Genomic DNA, 5979 nt, shown 5'->3' with positions numbered 1-5979 from the left:
CACCAGGCCTGAGCAGGGTGCTCTGTGAGAAGAATGTTGGCTATAAAGAGGCACCCGAAAGCTGGGTATAACTACTCTTCTGTAATCCCAGCTGCAGGAGGAGCTTGTGGACCTTAAATCTGAAGGCAGCCTGGGCTACAAAACAAAATCCTGTCTGAAGAAAAAAGCAACAAAAACAGGCAAATATACCAATATTGATTATTGAGTGTCTGAAGAGTGGCTGACACGGCTGAGAAACTGGATTTGTTTTCTTTTGTTTTTGAGACAGAGTCTCACTGTGGTTGGATCACAGGGGTGTGCCACTAGACAACCTTGAATTTAGTGTGTGTGTGTGTGTGTATGTGTGTGTGTATGCGCGTGCATGTGTGTGCATGCTTGTGTTGCTAGATACTAGAACCGCAGTCCTACACATAAAAAAAGATGTAGTCACTCAACACTAAATCTCCAGCACTATTTGCACTGGCAGTGGTGACACATACCTGTAATCCCAGGCCTCCAAAGGTGGAGGGAGGAGGCTCCATGTTACATAGCGAATCTGAAACTGGACAGTATAACCAAAAAGAAATGTTAAATACTGTGGGAGGTGGGGAGAAAGCCAGGAGAATTTTCCTTTAAAATGATCCATTTACACATTGTTTATCTTGAAGAGTGGCAGTCTCTGCCTAAAGCCCAGGGCCTGGGTTCCCTAGAAGACTCTGACAGTGCTCTGTGATCTGGCCTGATACAAACTCAGCATTTCCCTCTAATTCTCATCTTTCCAGGCCCTAAAGCCACGTGTAGTGTCCTAGCTTAAAATATCTCTCTAGCTCAGCTTTTCTACCAGTTATGGATTGGTTTGGCTCTGTAACTGAAAACCCAGCCAAATAATGGGCTGGCTCTTCTCATATGATAAAAAGCCAGACATGGGCATTCCAGGGCTTGTGAGCTGTGGCTGTGTGCAGCCAGCAGAAACCCACTTCACATCTGCCCATTCTTTTTGACCACCTAGTCCTGACCCTCACCACTGTCATGCTGGACTCATCCCTTTGTGGTCACAAGATAGCTGCTCCATCTCTAAGATCTCATCTGCATTCCAGGCAAGGGGCAAGTTAAAGATCAAATGACTTGCTAGGGTAGATGGCTCAGGGCGGATTGCTGCTAAGCCTGATGAGTTGAGCTTGATCTCTGGAATCAACTGGCTTCTTTAAGCTATCCTCTGATCTACACACATGTTGCACATGGTTTTAAAATGCTACTGCCTTTGCCTGGGACGGACTGCATTCTGGACTTTTGTATTGCCCGTCCTGTCTTCCCTTTGTTCTACCTGCCTTTGGTTCCAGGAGGCGACTACAATACTAACTCCCACCCTGCTTCCCTGAATTCTTGGATAAAAGACACACACACACACACACACACACACAGCTTGTTACTTTACAACTTGCCTTCTAGGCACAACTGCTGGAGGCAGATATCGCCTGCCTGGAAACGCACACCCTGACCAATTTATCATCTCCATCTCTCCACCTGCCCTAAACTTAATGGCTAGTCCCACCTAGCCTCTGCCAAACATCCTTGGCCACCGCCTGTAGCAGAGGCCACGGGCCCCAGCTCTCCCAGAGACCTCACATGATTGTTGCATTCTTCTTCCTCCAGAGCATAGCAGCAAAGCCCCTCTCTCCTTCTCTGTGTCTGTCGTTTCCTCCTGGGACCCAGAAGTCCCATCGGTACCTTCCATCAGCAACTGGCTCCCCTGGCGTTCTTTACTGATAAATCAAAAACCAATTGGGGAACACAATGTTAGCAACAGAACCTCCCCTTACACACACAAACTCAAACTATGTGTAAAAATATTTTAGATTAGAAAAACTATGTAAAACAATATCTATCATAGCGATTGTAGAAAACAAAGAAAAGAATTCCATAAGGCAAGCCTCACAATTATCTTAAAGAGATTTACTAGTGGGGGCTGGAGAGATGGCTCAGCGTTTATGAGCACTGACTGCTCTTCCAGAGGACCTGAGTTTAATTCCCAGCAACCACATGGTGGCTCACAACCATCTGTAGTGAGATCTGATACCCTCTTCTGGCACACAGATGTACATGCAGATAGGGCACGTCTACATAAAATAAATATTTAAAAAAGAAAAGAAAAGAAAATCCATTCTAAAGTCCATTTTAGGATTGAAGAGATGGCTGAAAGAGTTAAAGCATTTGATGATGAGTCTGAGTTCAAATCTCCCTGGACTCACAAGTTGTCCTCTGACTTTTACAGATATTCTGCTTCATGTGCACACTGACACACATGTCCCCATAAGATGATGATGATGATGATGATGATGATGATGATGATGATGATGATGATGATGATGATAATAATAATAATAATAATAATAATAATAATAATAATGATATAGAGTCTCTCTGTGCAGCCCTGGCTGACCTGGAACTAGCTCTGTAGACTAGGCTAGCCTGGAACTCACAGACATCCACCTGTTTCAGCCTCTTGAGTGCTGGGATTAAGGGTGTGGGCCACTACTGCCCAGCAAATAATGTAATTTTAAGAGTTATTTTTGAAAAAAAAAAAGTCCTTTTTGATGCATGTGTGTGTGTGTGTGTATGTGTGTGTGTGTGTTCAGAGATATCTACATACATTTGTGTGAGCATATATGGAAGCCAGAGACAACCTGGAGTGTGGATCCTCAGGAGCCATCCACCACCTTTGAGACAGGGTCTCTCATTGGCTTGGAGTTTCCTACTTAAGCTTGATTGGTGAGCCTCTGAGATCCTTCTGTCTCTGCCTCCTCAGTGCTGGATTATAATAGAAACTACCAGGCACAGCATTCCTGTGTAGGTTCTGGAGATTCGATTTAGGATGTAATTCTTGCAAGAAACCCTCGAACACCTGAGCTCTTTCTCTGTTTTATAATAGTGTCTCACAGAGCCCAGTTTGGTCCTGGATTCGCTATGTTCCTGAGGATTGCCTTGAACTCTTGACCTTCCTGTCTCCTCCTGTCTTCCTCCTCCCAAGTACTGGGAGGGCAGTGCACACCACTACAGCCAGCTCTGAAAGCCCTTCCAGGCCCTATTCTATTTGTGTTCCAGGACAAGCTCTTCTGTGCAGCGCAGGTTAGCCCCAAACAATCGATCCTCTTGCTAGGAGCACTGGGACTCCAGATATGCTGCCCTTTCTGGTTTCCTTCTAGAACTGTCTGTGTATATTTTATCGGTGAGATCTCGGTTATATGACCAGGCATAGCTGCAAAAACCCAAAATATCTTGCTAAGCATGTGACTGTCATGGACTAACTTGCAAGTATATTGCTTTAGTTTAGTAAGAAAAAAGATATTAAGCCAGGCGGTGGTGGCGCATGTCTTTAATCACAGCACTTGGGAGGCAGAGGCAGGAGGATTTCTGAGTTTGAGGCCAGCCTGGTCTACAGAGTGAGTTCCAGGACAACCAGAGCTATACAGAGAAACCCTGTCTCAAAACAAAACAAAACAAAAACAAGAAAAAAGATATTATAAGAAAATTGATATCTGAAGATCTCTAGCCAGCAACCTGGGTCCCATACCTGCCTTTGTTATTACTAATAATGGCAGTGGTTTTTTGTTTGTCTGATTTTTGAGACAGGCTCTCATGTATCCTAGCTGACCCTGATCTATGTAGCTGAGGATGCCCTTGAACTCTTGATCCTCCTGCTTCCCAGTGCTGAAATTACAGCTTTGTGCTTCCATGCCTGACTTATGTGTGTGGGAATTAAAGCCAGTTCTCATGTATGTTAGACAAGCACTCTACCAATTGAGATGTATCCCCACCTCCTAAATATTCTTTACATTTTTTTTTCCTTGCTTGCTTTTTACTTATTTTTCTTTTCCCCATTCTGAGGATCAAGCTCAGGCCTTGACACAGAGCTGCATTCCCAGACTTTTGGGAGTCTGTCCAATCAGAATCTTTCTTACAAAAGCTTCCTTAGCTCTGTGGCTCATCTGTCCTGGCCCTGGGGAAAAGGCCTTGAGGACAAGGACTGTATACTGTGTCTTTCTCCTCTTCATATGCTCTTCTCAGGTGGAGGATAGAGTCTAGCAAGTTCCTGGGGCAAAGTGTGTGTGTGTGTGTGTGTGTGTGTGTGTGTGTGTGTGTTCACTCATGCTCGTGCATGTGCACATGTGCATGCACTTGTGCTGTGAATGTGGATGTTTAAGGGAGACAGTCCTTACCTCCCACCTGTTTGAAGAGGCTCATTATTTGCGGTGTACAACAGGCACGCTAGCCTGAGGGCTTCTGGGAGTTCTCTTGTCTCCATTTCCCATGTCTCCATAGAGACACTGGGATTGCAGACACTCATATTACTGGTCTGACTTTTACATGGGTTCTAGGGATTTGAACTCAGATCCTTATGCTTGCATAGCAAGTGCTTTTACCCATGAGTCATTTTCCCAATCCACAAATAAAATATTAATTTTTCTGTTGATGTTAGAAATATTAGTGATTTTGGTCTTGGTTTATTAATTTTTGACATCTCCAATGAGCATGTTATTTTAGTAAACAGAATAAGATAAATAAAAACGATAAGTAAAACTAATATTTAAAGGTACAGACACACACATATTGTACTTTTTTTTTTTTCGAGACAGGGTTTCTCTGTGTAGCCCTGGCTGTCCTGGAACTCACTCTGTAGACCAGGCTGGCCTTGAACTCAGAAATCCGCCTGCCTCTGCCTCCCAAGTTCTGGGACTAAAGGCTGCACCACCACTGCCCGGCTGTACTTTTACACTGGTACATTCATGGTGTAATCATATCAGCAGTAAATATTTACACCATATATTGTGTTAGGTGTGGGGGCTGTTGTGATGGTTAAGATAAACGTGGTCCTTGCCTTACAGAGCTCTTTTCTTTTTTAAAGATGTATTTATTTTATGCACTGCAGCTGTCTTCAGACACGCACTAGAAGAGCACATTGGATCCCATTACAGATGGTTGTGAGCTATCATGTGGTTGCTGGGAATTGAATTCAGAACCTCTGGAAGAGCAGTCAATGCTCTCGACCTCTGAGCCATCTCTCCAGCCCCCAGAACTGTTTTCTGATACCACTATGATAGACACATAATTTCCTAAGCAAATGTGAAACATGGCCTGAATTGAAGTTTCATTGGTTTACTAGAAATACTTAGTAAAGGATTTCTCTTTCTATTGTTAAATTTACTGGGGAGAAAGGGTGTTGGAAAAGTTAGGAGAACCAGTTTATTTTGGTTTTCTTGCTGAAATTGTAACAACAACAACAATAACAAAAATAAACAGGTAGGTGTGAGGGTGCACAGCTAGGATCCCGCTCTCAGAGGCCAAAGCCAGCCCGGGATTGGAACGAGACATGGAAGAACTCTGAAGATTCTACTGAGCATGTGCAAAGTCCTGGGTACTATGCCAGCACCAAAATCAGGAGCACAGCTGGAGAGATGGCTCAGTGGCTAACACCCTTATGCTGCTCTTGCAGAGGACCTGTATTTAATTCCTAGCACCCACATGGCAGCTCACAAGCACCTGTGACTCCAGTTCTAGGGGATCTGATGCCCTTTTCTCATCTCCATGAATAATATTATATGCACATGGTGGACGGACAGGCAGACATAAGGCAAAACACCCATACTCATAAAATAAAAAGCAAAAGAACAACAATAACAAACAAACAAAAAACTTTTCCCAAACTCTTGTGCTTTTTTTTCGAGACAGGGTTTCTCTGTGTAGCCCTGGCTGTCCTGGAACTCATGCTGTAGACCAGGCTGGCCTCGAACTCAGAAATCTGCCTGCCTCTGCCTCCCAAGTGCTGGGACTAAAGGTGTGCGCCTGTCTTCTCAGATTCTTAAGTCACAAACCTGTGAGACTGCAAAAGAGTTATTTTAAAACACAAGAGTTTGCCGGGCAGTGGTGGCGCACACCTTTAGTCCCAGCACTTGGGAGGCAGAGGCAGACAGATTTCTGAGTTCAAGGCCAGCCTGGTCTACA

The sequence above is a fragment of the Mastomys coucha genome, unplaced genomic scaffold, assembly GCF_008632895.1.
Source record: "Mastomys coucha isolate ucsf_1 unplaced genomic scaffold, UCSF_Mcou_1 pScaffold22, whole genome shotgun sequence".
NCBI lineage: Eukaryota > Metazoa > Chordata > Mammalia > Rodentia > Muridae > Mastomys > Mastomys coucha.
This window is presented reverse-complemented; position numbering follows the sequence as displayed.